This window comes from Periplaneta americana, unplaced genomic scaffold (assembly GCF_040183065.1).
Source record: "Periplaneta americana isolate PAMFEO1 unplaced genomic scaffold, P.americana_PAMFEO1_priV1 scaffold_18, whole genome shotgun sequence".
Lineage (NCBI taxonomy): Eukaryota > Metazoa > Arthropoda > Insecta > Blattodea > Blattidae > Periplaneta > Periplaneta americana.
Genome location: NW_027185499.1, coordinates 1,724,384 through 1,745,031, shown reverse-complemented (window position 1 = coordinate 1,745,031; position 20,648 = coordinate 1,724,384).

Here is a 20,648-nt window from a genome sequence, read left to right as displayed (position 1 = left end):
TAGGTTTCCATTTCATATCTTTTTTGTTTCAATTTATAAAAGTCACATGATTAAGGTACTATAATCAAGCACTGCATGTCAGTACAACGAAAAATATGAAGAAATGCTTGATGTCATGCTTTTAGTCTGTCATATATTTGTTTCCCTTCTGTAGGACCGTGCATATAAATGTATACACCATAGTTAAATGTAAGGTAACTTTCGGTACGATGGACAATATTTTTTACATGAATTTAGGTAAGTTTAATTCCTTTTATTACTGATCCAGGTTGTCGTACTGTACAAGATGGTCCTAATCACAATACCATCAGGAGTTACTTTCAGAGTATGTTATATTGAGACGATGAAGATGTTTTCCATGTAGTTCACACTATATTTTGTCATTATGAATAAAACGACGAAGTCTCTCCTTGTTTTACAACAATCTTTCATCCAGAGTTCATTTGTTCTCTTTCGTAAGTCACATTTCCGTTGAACATTTTAGCAGTTCAGTCCAAATTCAGAATTAGTTACACGTTTAATAAATTCTTGTGATTTTTCTGTTTCAGCAGAAGAATCGTAATTTTCGATTGCAAGTATAAAATTTCGAACAAATCTTCAATGTTAGATATTCTAACTTTCTTGATGATGCAAATGATACTGATTAAAAAAATTAATATTCTTAAATCCATAGGCATTTTACATAATCATTTATATAATATTTAATTTTTAAACTTTCTAAATTGCATATTGTGGGCTACTATGATAACCACCTATTGTACTGATATATCCCTTATTTGTCTCCATTCCATATATGTATTTTTCTGGCATTGTTTTCCGGACCTATATGGTCATCTATCATGGTAGACGGATGTATTAATAATTATTATTTGTATCTAAAATTTCTGCATTCTTGTAGCATAAAAGATTATTGATTATTGCAGACAATAGTAAAATTTATTGTAATTTTAGAAATTACGATTATGTCCTTTATTATGGTGTTGCAATATCAAAGTTTAAAGTTTGCATTGCGATGGTGTAGGTCGATAAATGATCAACTGTTTAATATTTCAAGTTGTATACACTGTGAATTGTATGTCTCTGTTGGGTACAATTTTAGTTCTGTTTCTTATTCCAATTTCCGTTATTACGTCCATATATTTCTTCAGTAAAATAAGTGTTCTCGAATACAAGATTAATACATTTGTATAACATGTAATGAGATTTCTTGAAGTCATTCCTCAAAATTTAGGTAAACAAATTTTTTTGTTACAAAATTGCAGTGACAGTGACTATTCAGTGAATACTCGATGAAATAATTTAGAGAGCGGAATTGTAAACCATTATCTGAAGTTAACTCTGCAGTTTACTATTACTCGTCCATGTGAAAACAAAAGCATTACACTCTTTCCTTTATCGATCGTACAGTCGTATCCAAAGAAACTAGACACTATAAAAGAGTCAGTTTAATTTATTAACAGCTTACCATCAAGTACATATTGTAAACTTAAATAGTACATACTTCAACTGAAGTATTGTAGCTAATGTAGATGTAAATGTAACGCATTCGCATTAGGTACCAACCACTTTCACTATAACGATCGCTATCGATCAACATATTTGAAGAGAATTATACCAGGTGTCCCATCTGCGCCGTTTTGAAAACGGTTATAGAAAACCTATCAACAAGAGAGCACAAAGGATTTTCTAAATTTCAGGGACAATGCTTTCATTAAATCAATGTGATAGCGATTGTTGCTGGTTTAGATCCATGGCTAAATATACCGAAAAAGAATTGTAGTTTGTAATTATTATTATTATTATTATTATTATTATTATTATTATTATTATTATTATTATTATTAATGTTATTATTATTATGTTTATTATTATAATCATCATTATTATTATTATTGTTATTATTATCATTATTATTATTATTATTATTATTATTATTATTATTATTATTATTTATTAACATCACTTTCAAGCTACTGCCGGTAAAGCCTTCGAGTTGCAGTTGCATTTTGCTTTGTTTCACCGTAGAGCAGAACAAAGTCAGTGTCCTCATCATTCGTAAACGCACCAGGATCTTCGTTTTTATCATTTATTAGTAACAAAACAGGAACAAAGTAAATGGACCGGGCTCATAATCCTGTTACTAGTTGTACTTGACATTTCAACCAGTAGGACAGTCGAGTCAATCCGTTCCCTAAGCCTCAGAACTAGGCAGCTATTTAGCGTTTTATGTACGAAAGGAAGTCACGTTCAACAAAAGAGGACGCAGATGGGCCACCTGGTAGCTATGCTCTACATTAGGGTTGCAGTAAACAATGGTGTCTGTACAAATGAAAATAGCCGAAATTTAAATGAAGTGATCACTTAAATAGTGCTTACACTGCAAGGAACTTCTTTGAATGTCGAAAAATGTGGTAGATGAGTAAGAATAACATGAAATATCACTGATTATTTTTCATGACGAAATCGTCGTGTCACAAAGTGGATGGCCATTGTATGTTTTAATTTCAAATTAGAATTGATTTATTCTTGATAAAAATTGTGTCGTGTGTATCATTTTGGGGTAAATTGACTGGGCAACAAAATATTCAGCTGACGCTTCATAAACCGAAGATTCCTTATAATAATTATTTTTAAGGAGCTATTACTATTAAACTGTTACAGAAAATAAACGACACATTTTTTTAAGAATTTGAAATATAATTTATTTCACTTTAATGTAATTAGTGTCAGCGAGATGATATTTGGCGAAGTTGATTCTGAGATTTGTCATTTTATTACCTGACAATCGTTTTATAGTTAGTATAAACCTCTGGAAAATAGTAAACAGATAATCAACTCAAGTGGTAATCGAACCCACGCCTGAGCACACCTCCGATTTTCAAATTTAGTTTATCAAAACATTCAATTAATATGATGTAATTTTTGTTACTTACATAATCTTACTTCATGAGCTGCGTAATATTAATATGAATTGGCGATATCTGATTATCACAGTTACACGTCCAGTAAAAGCTCTCTGCACTTTTGTCCACTCAGTAATCACTGTAGTAAAGTCAACTTCAACTTGAAGAACTTAGAACAGATGATGCCCAGTACCTTTGCTGCCACAACTTGAAATGTTTACAACTTTAATAAAGGAAACGTGCAGTGGAATAAAAATATCTCATAAAGATCCAGTTATTGAAAAGACTACAATTTATTTTTAAATCGACAAAAATGATTGTGTAATGATACATTACCGGATTGTAGAAATTTAAAATTAATATAGGGCAGATCAGATCAGATCAGATCAGACACTAAGGTTTTGGTGCAAAAATAAGGTTCAGATTAAAATAAAGGGTGTATTTAATGTACGTAAATTATTAGATATCACGAAGTTACATGTCAGCATTTTTACCACAAATAAATTTATACAGAAGTTACAAACAAGCAATACATAAAAACAAACAAATAGAAAAAAAGACAGATATAGAAATGAAGCTCAGATTAAGAGTAGGGGAAGGCCAGAAATCTGCGATAACTAAGGATTTGGATATTAAAATTGCAAAGGATGCGATAAAAGAAATGTAGGGATGTGATCAAGAAATGCAACTAAAGTGGAACTGTATAAAGATCGATAAGTTTGATAGAGAGAGAGAGAGAGAGAGAGGAAGTGTAGAATCAAATGAATAGAGAAAAAATATAAGTAGGCCTATTTATTGGAAGTGAGAATAATGAGAAAGAAAACTTATGTGTAGGTGGAGTAGTGAAAAACTGAAAATGAGCGCAAATAGCAAGAGTGAATAATAATAGCGAAAAAGTGTTAAGAGAATTGAATAAGTGACAACAAGAAAGTGGTGCTAAAATTTGAACTTTGTAACAGTAAAATAATATAAAAGAAAAATAGGAGAAAAGGTCAATGAAAAAAATAGGGTAAATGACACAATATGATAATGTATAGACAAAGTGAAATTAAGATTTTAGTGAATATTAGAGAAAAAATGGTGTTGAAAGAAGTAGCCTATGTATTATCTCTGGTCCTGGTCCTGGTCCTGGTCCTTGTCCGGGTCCGGGTCCTGGTCCTGGTCCTGGTCCTGGTCCGGGTCCTGGTCCTGGTCCGAGTCCTGGTCCTGGTCCTGGTCCGGGTCCTGGTCCTGGTCCCGGTCCTGGTCCTGGTCCTGGTCCGGGTCCGGATCCTGGTTCTGGTCCTGGTCCTGGCCCTGGTCCTGGTCCGGGTCCTGGTCCCGGTCCGGGTCCTGGTCCTGGTCCTGGTCCTGGTCTGGGTCCTGGTCCTGGTTCTGGTCCTGCTTCTGGTCCTGGTCCTGGTTCTGGTCCTGCTTCTGGTCCTGGTCCTGGTCCTGGTCCGGGTCCTGGTCCGGATCCTGGTCCTGGTCCGGGTCCGGATCCTGGTTCTGGTCCTGGTCCTGGTCCTGGTCCGGGTCCTGGTCCGGGTCCTGGTCCGAGTCCTGGTCCTGGTCCTGGTCCCGGTCCTGGTCCTGGTCCTGGTCCGGGTCCGGATCCTGGTTCTGGTTCTGGTCCTGGCCCTGGTCCTGGTCCTGGTCCGGGTCCTGGCCCTGGTCCTGGTCCCGGTCCTGGTCCTGGCCCTGGCCCTGGTCCTGGTCCGGGTCCTGGTCCGGGTCCTGGTCCTGGTTCTGGTCCGGGTCCTGGTCCGGATCCTGGTCCTGGTCCTGGTCCGGGTCCGGATCCTGGTCCTGGTCCTGGTCCGGGTCCTGGTCCTGGTCCGGGTCCGGGTCCTAGTTCTGGTCCTGGTTCTGGTCCTGGTCCTGGTCCTGGTCCTGGTCCGGGTCCTGGTCCTGGTCCGGCGGGTCCGGGTCCTGGTCCTGGTCCTGATCCGAGTCCTGGTCCTGGTCGGGTCCTGGTCCTGGTCCTGGTCCTGGTCCTGGATACAGCAGTTTTCCTTTGTTCAAACATATTAAATTGCCCTTTCATATCATTTTTGTTGTATCTCTTTCTACGTTTTACCCTGATTACCTGTAATTTGTAAGTACGTTTCATGCAGTTTTTATTTCTTCCACCAGACAGTATTGTTATACCATAAATAAATTTAAAGAAAAAAAAATGGTCTTGTGGAATGAGAAAAACGCTAAGAAAATAACATCCCAAGATAATACTGCTACATAATCAGTGCATTGATAAGCATATATTTTTCACGAAGAAGTATACAATGGTAATACTTATCATTTAAAATTATTTGGACCACAAAAAGCAGCAAATATTCTTCATTTAACAAAGGAAATCGGATGTTGTATTCACTCACAAATTCAAAGCTACAAATCTCTTGAAGTAATTTCCAAAAGAACCGCTCATGTTATTGCAAGAGCGCAGTGAACAAAATCTATTTTATAGTACAACTTCTGTCACTCATATATGTCACCAAAGTTACACTTATTTCTAGTTTAATTTCATGGTAAATTTAAAAATAAATACCAGGAAATTATCCGTGTATCGAAATTAGCCGAGTTTTCCCTATTGATTAGGAATTATATAGCAATAAGTTTTTCGAGAAATAATACTAAGAGATTAATTATCAAGGAAGTACAGTAATTTAGAGTAAGGTAAATAAAAATTACAAATTTTACTGAATAGAAGCTTGTGTGGAATTGAGGGCAATTTTAGCTACAGAACTACGACGGCACGAGAAGGCAATAGCAGAATGCAGTTAATTCTCAGTTAGCAAGATGCAGTGTTCACAACAGTAATTCAGAAAACGGGAAACTTCTATAACACTATGATATGCCAAAGCATTTAATATTATCTGGAAAATGAAATTATGATTTAACAACATTCAAACATTATACTAATTTTATAATATTATAAAACTATTTTATCTTCCTGTATTTAAGGTGCGATTACAATTGTAGCTGTAGATTTAATTTTTCTAGAATTTGTCTTTATTAAATTGGTCTTTTCAAAATTATTTCACACATATGTACAGTACATATGCACTCATGTAGGCCTAATGGATACGAATAGGAAACTACATTGTGTAGCTGATAATAATTTATTTAACTGTTCTAATGTTGTTATGTTAATGCCGATTATTGTATATTATTTCAGGCACCTACCATCTGCCCAAAGCCATTTCGTATGTTTTTTTTTTATTTATGTAGTAAATTTTAGACGTATAATGAAATAAATTGCAAGAAAACTCAATATTTTGTGTACGATGTAAATTTAATATCGGTAACATTAAGTAACATCCAGTGTTATACTTAAAATATTGGTACAGTAACCATTTAGATTATATAAACGCAAATAATTTATTTTTATTAGCGTTTCTCGAAAGGATACATGCTTCAGTTGCCTTAGATATAACATTGTTAGTCCGAAATTACATTTATGACTATTAATCGCTCTTTAATTGTTCCCTTTAATTTACATTTCCAAAAAAAAAAAAAAAGAACATGACAAAGAGATTTATCAACTTACTTTAAATGATTTTTAATCCAAATAGGCCTAATATTCAAAGAAAATTCTGGACGCTGTTTTCTTCTCACAATTATGTAAATAATTTATATTTAACTATATATCTAATTGTTTTTGTAACGGCTGCTCAGAGTTCGCTGTGGTGCTCCATGGATGGGTAATTTTTTAAAACATTGATCTGCGAGTATTGCATGATATTTCGTAAATTATAAAATACTACGGAACTCATGTTCAATAAAAATGATTTGTAAGTTTTCTGAAACTAGTTATGATAGTAAAGGGAAGTTGACAGAGTCCCTTTTCTTTATTCTTTGTAACTTATTTAATTTGCAAAAATAAACTGTACGAACTGTATGCTTTCAACGGTTTCACTACATCTAATACAGTTACTTAACCTTTATTTTAAAAAACATCTTTGTAGAGTGGAATAGATTGTACAACTAATTTCATCTTCGGAATATGTATGATAAGAACTTCCTTGTGTTAAATATTAACGTACCTTGTTAACATGTTTCGACCTATTTTCAGTAATCTTCGGAACTGGTCGTTGTTGATCTTGGCGCCTCTTGTTTCCTGTGTTGGTGCGTTCGTAGTGTAGAGTCAAAGAGTGTATGTATTTTGAAATTGAGTTGTGTGTTGACTGTACACTACGAACGCACCAACACAGGAAACAAGAGGCGCCAAGACCAACAACAACCAGTTCCGAAGATTACTGAAAATAGGTCGAAACATGTTAACAAGGTACGTTAATATTTAACACAAAGTTCTTATCATACATATTCCGAAGTGATACAGTGTTAAAAGTTGTGTAATCAAGATGTATAACTAATTTCAGTTGGCTCTAAATACATTGATACAAATGGTGCGAACTTGAGAAAGAGCCTAAACTATGTTTTTCCTTGGTATCACTAAATTTAAATGTACTTATTATCTGTTTCTATGTAGAACGGGAACATTGATATATTTTCTTAGAAATTGTCCTTTTACTTTTCAAAAATCCCTGTTTTTCAGATGTCATTCATTAAAATCCTTTGCTCTAATATAAATTTCAGTGGTGTAATTTGAGCGAGCTAATCTAGAGAACTGAAATGTGAGGATTCGATCGCTAAGTGTAACTGAAGTGGAGCTGAGGAAAAGATCTAGGAATAATTAGTTAAGTGTTAAGGAGAAGACGCATAGAATAAACCAGTGAAAGGGAAATTAGTAAAGAGAGTTAAAATAAGTCATAAATGGTAAATAACCAACACTGAGTGTTTTATGTAGTACAGAGAGGAAGAATCTGGGAAGTGCAGTAGACAATAAATGAAAGTGAGTGCAAGTAGGGAGAAGATATACCAATGAAACAGAAAGAGATATAAGTGAATTGAAGAAGACTACTAAGGAAGTTACTACAAACATTCGAATTTTGTAACATTGAATGAATGCAAGAGTAAAATTCTGAGAAAATGTCAGTGAAAAATAGGGAAAATAATGTAGTACAGTAAAACGTAGAATATAGATACGTAAAAATTAGTGAATTTTAGTCAGAGATAAATATGCTTGAAGATAAAAAATTAGGGATAATAGTAATAGAAGATAGCAATGACAGTAGAAGAGGATTAGTTGGATTGTAGCCGAGAGTGTTTCTAAACAAGAATAATGTACACAAGTATTGCATAGTTATCAGGAATAGGATAGACAGAAGATAAAGAGTATTACAACTACTACTACTACTGCTGCTGCTGCTGCTACTACTACTACTATTGCAACTACTACTGCTATTGCTGCTAATATAAATTGTTGTTTTCTATTTGTTTTTACAATGAAACGACTTAAGAGCCATAATCAGATAGTTCACCCTTTTCAATGTACCAAAATAAAAAGAAAATAATTGTTATTAAAAATGAATTTTGCTGCACTCATCTCAAAGTTTAAGTGTGCTGTGATTTCCGAAAACGGTTAACAGCTACTCACTAACGTGTGCTTAATAGTAATATATTTTTTAATTTCTGTAGTGACTCTTGTCTTCGTCTCCCTCTGGAACTGAATTGATATTCTCACTGAATCAGTTATACTGGCTTAAATATTTAATACTGGGTTGCAAGGGACAGTGAAGTGCATTCCATAACCTCTCCTATCCAAAACCCAACCTCAACCTGCTCGTGGTGCAACCTGCTTTTACAGATGAGGCTCTGGGGACCGAGTATTGGCGGTATAACCACACCATCAGGAATAGAGGAAATGCTATTTCATCTCTTACGCTGGCCTGCCACTGCGTAGAAATGTTCCAAAAGTGGTACTTGTGAGAAAGGTCGGTGGACTCTAAAACTCCTCCCGGCCAGGTCCGATGGACCCATTAACCAACGACAGGTGTGGCCTTCCAGTCATACTGGGGGTTTACGTGAGTGGGTGATGTAACCACCATTACAAACAAAAAATTGGTGCCCACTTAAAAAACGGTTACACTTATGCTAATCTGTGAAGTTCTACCTGATGGATCCACCACAGAGAAATATTGGAGAGCAAGAACGCTAATGGCTTCGTTGCCAAAGCCCGGCATTAGATAACAACAACAACATATTTAATACTTTAATTTAGACGTGTAGTTGCAAAATCAGATACATCACTTTTTTTCCGAAATGAGTTAATGTTGTATTTCATATCTTCATATGATTCTACAACTGTTATAGCACTGTTATGCTCCAAAGCCAGATACATAACATGGATTTGTATAATGAAAAAGAGAATTGGTTGCAAATCCTTAGTTCCTTGCAAACGTTTTTCCTTCGTACTGAAAAATTATGTTTTGATTTTGCAACTATACGCCTCAATTCACTAATGGAACGGGTTTTATAATCTTCACATAACCGATACACACTCTTACCCACCCATGCACACGACAGACACAAGCTGTCACTGGCCTTCATAGATTATTTCCGATACATGTAAATCTTATTTTTAAGGGGAGATGTTGTATAAATTGAATTCTTACCTATTTTATGATAATTTCTTCATTTTTGTATATATAAATATCATTGCTGCAACAACTTAAATTTGAGATTACTTACTTACTTATGACTTTTAAGGAACCCAGAGATTCATGGCCGCCGTCACATACGCTCATCATTGGCCTCTATCCTCATCAAGATAATCCAATTTCTACCATCATATCCCACATCACTCAAGTCCATTTTAATATTATCCTCTAATCTATGTCTCGGCCTTCCCAAAGGTCTATTTCTCTCAAGCCTCTCAACTAACAATCTATATTCATTTTGGAGTCGCCCATTTGAGTTTAGTAAAAATAATTGGGCAGAAATGTTGGGGGGGGGGGGAGTATCAAGGCACTGTAGGTCACGATAGTGAATATATCTGAGCCATTTTTAAGATAAGTTCAAAACCTCTTTGTCATTTTACTCCTAAAAGAACATTCTTTAAAATGGTTGTATCATAAATTTGATATTCGTTTTCAAAATGTGAAAATAAAGAATACATCTTAAGAATCAATTTTGGAGATACCATTAGAGAAACATGTGAGGATATTATTTTATCAAATTCAACAAAATAACAAATCTCTGTTTCACAGAAAGTTTCCTAATTATCTAAGAATGTGTGTTTCAAATAAAATCCATGTATTAATAGTTCGAAGATATAAAAATATTCACTCTTTGTATGAGAATGAAGCAAAAAATTAAAGTTACCAGAAATTGCAATTAAAATTTGGTGTAATTTAAAAACTCTGTGCTTTAAAAATGACAGCCTAAAGGGTTATATAAATGTGCATTAAATTTTGTGCGATGAAATTTTGAAATTTCAAAGATTATTTTAAACAAAGAATTTTTCTTTTTAAAAATTCACTCGTTTTCCACCACATTTTAACCATTCTTGTTCTTTGAAAACCCTATGCATCATAGTTTTAAAGATAGCGCTGCAGTAGTTGACAAGGGCATATATCCTCATTAAATTTCATGCCATATATATTTCTCACATATTAAAGTGTATTTTACAGCAAAAACATTATTTTTCATTCAATGGTTTTCCACCATATTAAAGCCATCCTCCCTCCTCAACATCGCAAGTAGCATTTGCAATGAATTTTCCTATTGCTTTTCTTTTTGTATTAAAGTTTTATTTTCTCATTGCTTATCTATTTTTATTTAATTAACATTAAGCAGGAATCTGAATGTTTATAGAATAATCCATTAACTGTACGTAAAAAAAAGAAAATATGACGCCCGAAGTTAATTTCACTTCTGTCCATTTCAAGTGGTGGATAGTGGTGAGAGTTGCTGGGAAATATACGAATATATTCCCGCATTATTGGCAATTAGTTCGGTTTGGTTAAGTGGTCATAATTTTACCTTAAAACATTGGCGATGAAAGAGTAATGGAACAGAGGAAAAATTCTCTCCGGCGCCGGGTTTTCAGCTCTTGTGGATAAAGCATCAGCACGTAGAGCTGAAAACCCGGGTTCAAATCCAGGCGCCGGAGAGAATTTTTCTCCATTCCTTTACTCTTTCATCGTATTATGATGCAGAATATCTGCATGGAAATATCATATGTACTTCGGTACATTAGAATAATATATATGATATGCTTCGTGATTTAAGACGGCGATTATTCCATCGGATCCCTACCAACTAGTCACTCATAACGAGTGCACCTCAGCACATGTGTGGACTTCAGTCCTACGTTCATAGACGTCTATGACGTAGTGCAGAGGGCGGCCACTAGAGGGAACCCAAGAGTTGGAACTTAAACTGAGACGATTCTGTCCAACGCCGGGTTGGGTATCCGGTGTGGCTTAGCGGATAAAGCATCAGCACGTAGAGCTGAAAACCCGGGTTCAAATCCCGGCGCCGGAGAGAATCTTTCTCCGTTCCATTACTCTTTCATCGTATGATGACGCAGAATATCTGCATGGAAATATCATATGTACTTCGGTACATTAAAATAATATATATTAAAACATTGAGTTTAGAAAAAAATATTTCAAAATTTTTACCATGTTTCCTTATTAAACTGAAAGCTAGGATGGAGTTTTTAATGTTGCTGTTGTTTTCTAATACCAGGCGTTTGACAATAAAATCACTTGACCTCCTGCACTCCAATATTTTTCAAAGATATTGTCATAGTCAGCCACTGAAGCACAGATTTTGAGGGAGTTGTTAATGTAGTTTCAGACAAAATATCACATAATTTTAAAAACTGCTAGCCATTCATAATTACTAACTACATTCAAGAAAACAAAGCAAATGTATGAACTTACCTTACAGTAAGTCCATTGCCATCCAAACATTAATTTCAGTGCACTCTAGTGACAGCAAGAGAAAAAAGGATTTCTTAGGACTGAGGTTAAAAAAAAAGAACTAAGAAAAAACGTAAATCTCTTTCCTATTGTATGGCCATAAAGATATAATTAATTCATAATGTACAGGTCCAAACGTTTCTAAGCGTGATGTGCCTATCAGGAAACAAAATATTTAAATGGAAAATGCGACCACAAGTGTCTATTTATCGCTATATTGAGTGGAACCAAGGGACGGAGCGTGATATTCAGACATATTGTTAGAACATAAAGAAACAGGTCGCCAAATAAAATGAAAGGTTTGATGATAGGTAACATTAAGGAGTATATATAAATTACTATTACTCTAACAGAAGCTTTACTATGAACAAGTGGGGAGAGAAACATGGGAACACTCGGAGGGCAATCTATCTGAAAATGGCTCTTAGAAGTACAATATTTATACTACTTACGCCTCAAACGACAACAAAGCAAACAAAATATATACCTTAAACAAGACCAACACGTCGTTGTTGTTTCCTCATCTTCATCTTCCGTTGCTAAGTGCTCCAATGATGGTCCAGGCATGGAACCTGGCAAGGATTCAGGCATGGGATCTTCCATCGATGATGCTAGCAGAGGAGTTATCAAGGGATCTCGCATAGGCGCTGGTAAAGGATTTTGGATGGGATCTAGCATGGGCGTTAACAAGGCATTTGACATGGGATCTAGCTTGGTTTCTGGCATGGGAACTGGCAAGGAATCTTGTATCGGAGTTGGCTTGGGTGTTACCATTGGAGCTAATATTGGTAATGGCAAGGAATCTGACATGGAAGCAGGCATGGAATCTAATATGGGTGCTGGTATGGGATGTTGCTTGGTTGGTGACATGGGAGCCGGCACGGGATATGGCCTGGGTGATGGCAAGGCATCTGACATGGGTGATGACAAGGAATCTTGCATGAAAGCAAGCATGGAAAATGATGTGGATGTTGGTATGCGATCTGGCTTAGTTGGTGGTATAGGAGATGGCATGGGTTCTGGCAAAGCATCTCGCATGAGTGATGGTAAGGAATCCGGCATGGAAGCAGGCATGGGATCTGGTATGGGGTCTGGCTTGGTTGGTGGCATCGAATCTGACAAGGCACCTAGCATGGGTGATGGCAAGGAATCCGGCATGGGATCTGGTATGAGGTCTGGCTTGGTTGGTGCCATGGAATCTGACAAGGCATCTAGCATGGGTGATGCCAAGGAATCCGGCATGGAAGCAGGCATGGGATCCGGTATGGTGTCTGGCTTAGTTGGTGGCACGGAATCTGACAAGGCATCTAGCATGGGTGATGACAAGGAATCCGGCATGGAAGTAGGCATGGAATCTGGTATGGGGTCTGGCTTGGTTGGCGAGATGGAATCTGACAAGGCATCTATCATGGGTGATGGCAAGGAATCCGACATGGGAGCCGGCATGGCATCAGACACTGGAGCTAGCATGGGTTCTCGCAAGGAATCTGGAATGGGTGATGGCATGGAAGCTTGTATAGGATCTGGCAGGGGTGCTGTTATTGAATCTGATATGAGTGTTGCCATTGGAGCTGGAATGGGGTATGGCAAGGAATCTGACATGGGATCTAATATAGGTGCTTGTATGGGGTCTGGCTTGGTTGGTGGCATGGAAGCTGGCATAGGGACTTCTATGGGTACTGGCATGGGATCTGAATAGGTTGCTGACAAGGAATTCGCCATGGAATCAGACATGGGAACCAGCATGGGGTCTAGCATGGATCCTGGCATAGGCGCTGACATGGAATCTTGCACTGGTAGTGGTATTGGATCTGGCATGGGAGCTGTCATGGGTCCTGGCATATGATCTGGAATTGGTGCTGGTCTGGGTACTGGCATGGGATCTGCCAAGGATGCTGTCACAGAAGTTGGCGTAGGTGCTGGCGTGTAATATGTCTCGTCGTCATCTAGTACGGGACGTGGCCCAAAAAATATATATCTTAAACAAGACCACCAGGCATTCCTTCTTCGGTGCCTATCTTCTGCTGGCATGGAAGCTGGCATGGGTAATGGCATAGGACCTGGCATAGGCGCTGACATGGAATCTTGCACTGGTAGTGGTATTGGATCTGGCATGGGAGCTGTCATGGGTCCAGGCATATCATCTGGAATTGGTGCTGGTCTAGGTACTGGCATGGGATCTGGCAAGGATGCTGTCACAGAAGTTGGCATAGGTGCCGGCGTGTAATATGTCTCGTCGTCATCTAGTACGGGACGTGGCCCAAAAAATATATATCTTAAACAAGACCACCAGGCATTCCTACTTCGGTGCCTATCTTCTGCTGGCATGGAAGCTGGCATGGGTAATGGCATAGGACCTGGCATAGGCGCTGACATGGAATCTTGCACTGGTAGTGATATTGCATCTGGCATGGGAGCTGTCATGGGTCCTGGAATATCATCTGGAATTGGTGCTGGTCTAGGTACTGGCATGGGATCTGGCAAGGATGCTGTCACAGAAGTTGGCATAGGTGCCGGCGTGTAATATGTCTCGTCATCTAGTACGGGACGTGGCCCAAAAAATATATATCTTAAACAAGACCACCAGGCATTCCTTCTTCGGTGCCTATCTTCTGCTGGCATGGAAGCTGGCATGGGTAATGGCATAGGACCTGGCATAGGCACCGATATGGAATCTTGCACAGGTACTGGTATTGGATCTGGCATGGGAGCTGTCATGGGTCCAGGCATATCATCTGGAATTGGTGCTGGTCTGGGTACTGGCATGGGATCTGGCAAGGATGCTGTCACAGAAGTTGGCATAGGTGCCGGCGTGTAATATGTCTCGTCGTCATCTAGTACGGGACGTGGCCCAAAAAATATGTATCTTAAACAAGACCACCAGGCATTCCTTCTTCGGTGCCTATCTTCTGCTGGCATCGAAGCTGGCATGGGTAATGGCATAGGACCTGGCATAGGCACCGATATGGAATCTTGCACAGGTACTGGTATTGGATCTGGCATGGGAGCTGTCATGGGTCCTGGAATATCATCTGGAATTGGTGCTGGTCTAGGTACTGGCATGGGATCTGGCAAGGATGCTGTCACAGAAGTTGGCATAGTTGCCGGCGTGTAATATGTCTCGTCATCTAGTACGGGACGTGGCCCAAAAAATATATATCTTAAACAAGACCACCAGGCATTCCTTCTTCGGTGCCTATCTTCTGCTGGCATGGAAGCTGGCATGGGTAATGGCATAGGACCTGGCATAGGCACTGATATGGAATCTTGCACTGGTAGTGGTATTGGATCTGGCATGGGAGCTGTCATGGATCCTGGCATATAATCTGGAATTGGTGCTGGTCTGGGTACTGGCATGGGATCTGGCAAGGATGCTGTCACAGAAGTTGGCATAGCCGGCGTGTAATATGTCTCGTCGTCATCTAGTACGGGACGTGGCCCAAAAAATATATATCTTAAACAAGACCACCAGGCATTCCTTCTTCGGTGCCTATCTTCGGCTGGCATGGAAGCTGGCATGGGTAATGGCATAGGACCTGGCATAGGCACTGATATGGAATCTTGCACAGGTACTGGTATTGGATCTGGCATGGGAGCTGTCATGGGTCCAGGCATATCATCTGGAATTGGTGCTGGTCTGGGTACTGGCATAGGATCTGGCAAGGATGCTGTCGCAGAAGTTGGCATAGTTGCCGGCGTGTAATATGTCTCGTCGTCTAGTACGGGACGTGGCCCAAAAAATATATATCTTAAACAAGACCACCAGGCATTCCTTCTTCGGTGCCTATCTTCTGCTGGCATGGAAGCTGGCATGGGTAATGGCATAGGACCTGGCATAGGCACCGATATGGAATCTTGCACTGGTAGTGGTATTGGATCTGGCATGGGAGCTGTCATGGATCCTGGCATATAATCTGGAATTGGTGCTGGTCTGGGTACTGGCATGGGATCTGGCAAGGATGCTGTCACAGAAGTTGGCATAGGTGCCGGCGTGTAATATGTCTCGTCGTCATCTAGTACGGGACGTGGCCCAAAAAATATATATCTTATACAAGACCACCAGGCATTCCTTCTTCGGTGCCTATCTTCTGCTGGCATGGAAGCTGGCATGGCTAATGGCATAGGACCTAGCATAGGCACCGATATGGAATCTTGCACAGGTACTGGTATTGGATCTGGCATGGGAGCTGTCATGGGTCCAGGCATATCATCTGGAATTGGTGCTGGTCTGGGTACTGGCATGGGCTCTGGCAAGGATGCTGTCACAGAAGTTGGCATAGGTGCCGGCGTGTAATGTGTCTCGTCATCTAGTACGGGACGTGGCCCAAAAAATATATATCTTAAACAAGACCACCAGGCATTCCTTCTTCGGTGCCTATCTTCTGCTGGCATGGAAGCTGGCATGGGTAATGGCATAGGACCTGGCATAGGCACCGATATGGAATCTTGCACAGGTACTGGTATTGGATCTGGCATGGGAGCTGTCATGGGTCCAGGCATATCATCTGGAATTGGTGCTGGTCTGGGTACTGGCATGGTATCTGCCAAGGATGCTGTCACAGAAGTTGGCATAGGTGCCGGCGTGTAATATGTCTCGTCATCTAGTACGGGACGTGGCCCAAAAAATATATATCTTAAACAAGACCACCAGGCATTCCTTATTCGGTGCCTACCTTCTGCTGGCATGGAAGCTGGCATTGGTAATGGCATAGGACCTGGCATAGGCGCTGACATGGAATCTTGCACTGGTAGTGGTATTGGATCTGGCATGGGAGCTGTCATGGGTCCAGGCATATCATCTGGAATTGGTGCTGGTCTGGGTACTGGCATGGGATCTGACAAGGATGCTGAGACAGAAGTTGGCATAGTTGCCGGCGTGTAATATGTCTCGTCATCTAGTACGGGACGTGGCCCAAAAAATATATATCTTACACAAGACCACCAGGCATTCCTTCTTCGGTGCCTATCTTCTGCTGGCATGGAAGCTGGCATGGGTAATGGCATAGGACCTGGCATAGGCACCGATATGGAATCTTGCACTGGTAGTGGTATTGGATCTGGCATGGGAGCTGTCATGGATCCTGGCATATAATCTGGAATTGGTGCTGGTCTGGGTACTGGCATGGGATCTGGCAAGGATGCTGTCACAGAAATTGGCATAGGTGCCGGCGTGTAATATGTCTCGTCGTCATCTAGTACGGGACGTGGCCCAAAAAATATATATCTTAAACAAGACCACCAGGCATTCCTTATTCGGTGCCTATCTTCTGCTGGTAGGCAATTGGAATATGGTGGTGACATGCGATCTGGCATGGGAGATGGCATGCGGGCTGGCCTGCGAAATGGCATGTCAAATGAAATGGGAGCTGGCCCACGAAACCTATATCTTAAACGAGACCAGAGGCTCATTGCTCTTGGCGTGGGAGCTGGCATTCCAGTTGGCATGGGGGCTGGCACGGGATCTAGTATGTGACTTGACATGGGAGCTGGAATGATATCTTGCATTGAAGCTCGCATGGGGTCTGGGATTGATTCTGGCATGGGAGCTGACATGGTTTCTGGAATAGGTACTGATATGGTATCTTGCATGGGAGCTGGCATTGAATCTATCATGAGAGATGACATAGGCGCTGGCATGGGTGCTGGCCTGCGATTCAACATGTGAAGTAGCCAAAGAAATAAATACCTTAAACAACGCCAGCAGCAACTCTTCGTTCTCCTGTCATCTTCTTCTTCTGGTGGGTTCTGTAATGATGGTGCTGGCACGGGTGATGGCACGGGTGATGGCACGTGTGGTGGCACGGGAGGTGGCACGGGTGGTGGCACGGAATGTGGCACGGGATCTAACATGTGAGTTGGGATTGGTTCTGTCATGGTAGCTGGCGTGGTTTGTGGTATTGTACCTGGCTTGTCTTCCATGTATCCTGGTAAGTCTGCAAGAAGCAAAATAAACTTCATTGTTATGCATGTGTCACTGCATTCACTTACTTTCAGTGAATGACATAGACCTAGTAGTAAGGCGAGGATACGTATTCAACTGCATAATTTACTCTCCATTTTCAAGTCATACAAAATCATTTTGTACATGTTTTGAACGACAGTAGTAACGAATATACAAAATTAACTGTACCTTTTTTTCATATTTCAGGCGTTCCTGTGTATATTAACTATTGAGCATGCTATGCAGCATATTTTCAGGACTTCATGGCATAAAGCTTCAAATTAGCATACTTGGTAAAAACAATAATAATCTTAATTGTCAGCACATAATATTTTTCTCTTAACTGTACTCGATGGCGGAAATTCCTTGCATATGCATTGTGGATTGGCAAAACCAAAACAATCACACTATGCATTTGTTCCATTGCACTACTGCGCAACAAGAACCATTTCCAAAGACATCTATCTACCTGACTTCATCATCATCCATACAAGTTTTAGGTCATGTGGTCTATTAGATCTCATAATAAAGAGTAATTTTCTCTCAAACTCTTTATGGGGCTTCCCAGAAATCTTTTCCCCTAAGATAGATAGTGAAGCATAGCTTTTGGGATTCTGTGGGATCTCATACATCGCAAACGTCTCATGCAATTGTTCTCATATTTTGTATGAAATTGAGTATTGATTACAGGCCGAGTTCTTCCATTACTTCATCGCTGCACTTATGGTCTCATTTTTATATAATACTGTTCTTCGCATAAATCTTATTTCATTAGCTGTTCTTTCCCCTTAATATATTTGCCTCACTACCATAAGTCCATTCCTGTGGAGTAACGGTCACCTCGTTTGGCCGCGAAACCAAGTGGTCCGAGTTCGAATCCCGATCGGGGCAAGTTACCTGGTTGAGGTATTTCCGGAGTTTTCCCTTAAGGGAATAAGAGCAAATGCTGGGTAACTTTCGGTGCTGGGCCCCGGACTCATTTCACCTGGATTATCACCTCCATTTCATTCAGACGCTAAGTAACGTGAGATGTTGATACAACGTCGTAAAATAACTCAATAAAATAAAAAGAACTGCCATAACTGAGTACAGGGTTTGTTGAAGTCGTATTCTAGTGCTTTTCTGTACCAGGGAAGGTTTCATTACTCTATTGATCATTTCCATAGTCTTGGAGTGTTTTACAGTTTTGCTCATTATTCTAAATAATTATCAAATGTTAATTTGTAGCCAATATATGTAATATCATTTGCTCTTTCTAAAATTTTGTCTTCCAAACATATTTTACTAGGGACAAGCTATTTTCGCCAGAAGGCGAAACTTTCTTTTTCTGTATTATTTCCATGTTATATTTTGCAATGATATTTTACTAATGTACTGAGTATTGTAGATCATTTTCTGTAGGTGCTATTAAAACTAGGTTATCCACAAATATTAATTAACATATTTTTAAATATCTGTTTATCTCTAACTCTATATCGCATGGCTCTCCATTCCTGAATAATTTTTTTCGTTTGCATTATAAACAGAAAAAGAGAAACACCGCAAATCCGTTTCACTCCTATGTTAATTTCGAGCCATTCTGAGGTCGTGTTATTCATTTTGTCTAAAATTAAATTTATCCTACCTGACTTAAAAATCCCATAACCACCTTCTCCTGTTTCACTTATTCTCAGTTGGCGTCTCTTTTGATAAGTTTATTCATACACACTAACATCTATGATCGTATCACGTGTGTAGGATCTTTGGGTATATCTGTAGGCCATGGACTTTTGTTCTGACTCTGTTTTTATTGTCGTGTGTTATAAATGGCTTGTGTTCATGTAATTGATTTAGATTTTATTTTAATGTTCATGATATTGGTGATTAAGGGTGTTATGAATCATGATATGCAAATTTCCAATCCAGTATATGCCTTCGTGACTGAGGGAAACCATGAAAAACATGAGTCAAATTGGCTGGGCACGGAGTTTTAACCCAGAATTTTTCGAATATGGGCCTAAAACATTACCAGTTTTCTTTATTGCTTATCCATTTTTGTAATTTTATTGTTAGTTACAATTATAACAATAAACGTTACATTACAATAGACTATTAGGTCATGCTGTGTTGTGCAATACTGTCCAGTTGTGCAATTAAACGGTCTTCGGAGTAAACTTTGTTACTTAATCTTTCATCCAGTGTTCGCACTATGTAAGTTTTCGGGGCACTGTACTGGAATGTGACGCTTTTTAGATTGTAATAATGGTGAGGGTATACCTTGCACCAAAATATATGACGGTCTTTCTTCCTGGAATTGTAAACCCTCGTAAATCCCTATCTTCTTAACCCTTAGGCGCGTGGCATAAATACAATGTGATAATGACTTCAGGAATTGGCAACTCAGCTAAATTTTATATAAGTGTCTATCTGTAGCATACAAGAGACGTCTAATTTGGGTCGGATGAGATCGGTCGAGATCGGTCGCGCTGTGAGGAGTAGAAATTTTCAGGTGTAGCTAGCTATATTGTATGTCGAGTTCTTATTGGCTACCATCGACTAATGTGTGATTCGGAGACAAATAGAAATGTCGCTCTCAAACATTCCATGTGACGTCATAGAGAGGTCGGGCTTCGCGATCAGCTGTATGCTCTGTGCTATTGAAGAGAGATAAACGTTTCAATTTCGATTATAAAGTAATTCATTTCACTTATAGAATTAGTTACAAAACACTTTGACATTTCGACGGCTTAGTGTCAAAGGACACTATCGCCAAAAATCGACTTTCTGAATTATTTGTAGTATCATGTTGTACAAAGTAGCCTTTATAATAGTGTGAAAGTAATATGTCTCTACAAGTAATAGTTTTTTTTTGTTTTTTTTTTTTTTTTAGATAGTGTTGTGTTAATTTAGACAGATGCTGAGTGTCAAACAACACTATCTAGACTTAGTTTTCTTTGACAATAATAAAATATAAACTAGAAGAACACTGAGTTGAGATAGTGTTCTTTGTCTCTA